General features: G+C 39.2%; 1 pseudogene; it reads left to right on the top strand.

The window, feature by feature from the left end:
- LOC131369931 (scavenger receptor cysteine-rich type 1 protein M130-like) overlaps positions 1-2,259 on the top strand; it is a 36,501-nt pseudogene extending 34,242 nt beyond the window's left edge.
- Positions 2,260-2,500: the final 241 nt, after the last annotated feature.

Below are 2,500 nucleotides of genomic sequence, written 5' to 3'. Positions count from 1 at the left end.
TTCTCTTTGTGTTGGGAACGCTGCTCTTCCTGGCCTTAGTGCTTCTGCTGGTACTGTTTTACCAGAACAGAGTTCTCAGGAGAGGTACCACACTTTCACACATTTTCTAATTATATTATTTAAAATCTCAGATTTTATTAACATTATTTATAATCATTTCTACTGTAAATGTATTTTAATATTTTTCATTCTTTTTCATTATAGTGTTAATATGGTCTGTTTTGTGTTTTTGTTCATCAGTGTATATTATTATTATTATTATTATTATTATTATTATTATTACTATTATTATTAGTATTATTATTATTATTATTATTATTATTATTATTATTATTATTATTATTCTCCACTCCCAGTTGTCTCTAGGACGAGGCGTAAGACTGAGTCTGAGGCAGTCTATGAGGAGATCAACCACAGATACATGGCTAGAAGAATCACGAGCTTCACTCAAAGAGGTGAGTGATATGTGGACTGTTCTACATCACACTTATTGTATTCTATTTAAACTTCTAGCTGAAATTCACTGCATGGAAATGATCAAATCCCTCAATACAGAATACACACCTCAATGTAAACTCAGTGATTAGAGCAATATTTTCCCCCAAATCCAGTGTGATTTATTTCTTTAAAATAAATAAATAAAAATAAGCTCAATGTGTGTGAGAGGAAATGTGCAGTTAGAGTACATGTGGTGTAGAGACAGGATTCTGCTGATAAACATCTATTAAAGCTTCTGATTTAGTGTGTGTGTGTGTGTGTGTGTGTGTGTGACTGTGTGTGTGTGTGTGTGAGAGTGTGTGTGTGTGTGTGTGTCTGTGTGTGTCTGTGTCTGTGTGTGTGTGTGTGTGTGTGTGTGAGTGTGTGTGTGTGTGTGAGATTTATGACAAATAACTAAAAATAAAAATTAGTTGTATTTTAGTGGATGGATGTTAGGAAAAATGAGTCCCCATAAACCATGGTGGTTACTGAGTGTCCAGATAAATACTTAAATCTGTGTGTGTGTGAGTGCATGTCTGTGTGTGTGTGAGTGCGTGTGCGTCTGTGTGTGTGTGCGTGAGTGTGTGTGTGCGTGTGCGTGTGAGTGAGTGTGTGAGTGTGTGTGTGTGAGTGTGTGAGTGTGTGTATGTGTGTGTGTGTGCGTGTGTGTGTATTCCTGCATGTGATTGCTTTCCTGTAATAAAAATATCCTAAATGTATGAGTGGAAATGTGCAGTTAGAGTTCATGTGAGGTAATGTAGTGTAGATTTTTTAAAGGGGGGCTGTGTGTGTTTGGGGGTCGTGTGTGTATGTGTGTGTTTTCCTGGACAGGTGCATCCCCCTTCTCTCTCTATGTGTGTGTGAGTGTGTCATTTATTATTAATAACTAAAAATAAGAGAAATGGTGTGTGTGTTTTTCTCTATAAAAGTGTACTTCTCACTAAAGTGTGCGTGTGTGTGTGTGTGTGTTCGGGGGTAGGGGGTGGTTGGGAGGTGGCTGACTTGTAAGTATGTGTCTGAATGTGTGGTTTTATGATACATATTTTAGTGGATGGATAAACCATGGTGGTTACTGAGTGTCCAGATAAATGCTTGTATCTGTTTGGTTATTGAATAGGAGCATGGGTCTGTGTGTGTGTGTGTGTGTGTGTGTGTCTGTGTGTCTGTGTGTGTGTGTGTGTGTGCATGTGACTGCTTTCCTGTACAGGTGCATACCCCTCATCTCCCTCCCGGTGTGTGTATATGTCATTTATACTGAATAAATAAAAATAACCTAAATGTGTGAGAGGAAATGTGCAGCTAGAGTTCATGTGGGGTAATGTAGTGTTTTTTTAAAGGGGTGTGTGTGTCTGTGTGTGTGTGTGTGTGTGTGTGTGTGAGTGCGTGTGTGAGAGTGTGTGTGTGTCTGTGTGTGTGTGTCTGTGTGTGTGTCTGTGTGTGTGTCTGTGTGTCTGTGTGTGTGTGTGTCTGTGTGTGTGTGTGTCTGTGTGTGTGTGTGTGTCTGTGTGTCTGTGTGTCTGTGTGTGTGTGTGTGTGTGTGTGTGTGTGTGTTGTTCTGCGTTTCTGAACACGTCTCCTGACTGTCCTGTTCTCCTCTAACAGGAAGTCTCCTCTCTGAAGAACAGCATTCTGGGTATGAGGATGTGGATGATGAGCTTCTCTCAGGTAAAAATGTCCAGAGTGTGAGTTTGTCTAACTCCATTAACTGAAAGATATTAGAATTACAATTAGAAATCAGAAATGACTAAATTTCTCCTTTCTGAGACGTGATTATGTTTAAAAACCCTGAAACAAATAAATTGTTCTTTTTACAGTAACGTCTGGGATGGGAGAAAAGGCGGAGTATTATGATGATGTCATCGACACCAGTGACATCATAAGTGGGTGCAGTTGTTAACTGATCACATCAATTTACTGACTTCACATTAAACCATGAGGTCAGAATGTGATGGAGCTGTTTGTACAGAGTCTCTGCTTTTATTTCATTTAGGTGATCCAGGAAGAGTCGACCCACCAGAGGACT

Source organism: Hemibagrus wyckioides, linkage group LG19 (genome assembly GCF_019097595.1).
Source record: "Hemibagrus wyckioides isolate EC202008001 linkage group LG19, SWU_Hwy_1.0, whole genome shotgun sequence".
NCBI classification, from domain to species: Eukaryota; Metazoa; Chordata; class Actinopteri; order Siluriformes; family Bagridae; genus Hemibagrus; species Hemibagrus wyckioides.
Note: the sequence above shows the minus strand (reverse complement) of the source record. Positions and strands in the feature narration are given on the sequence as shown.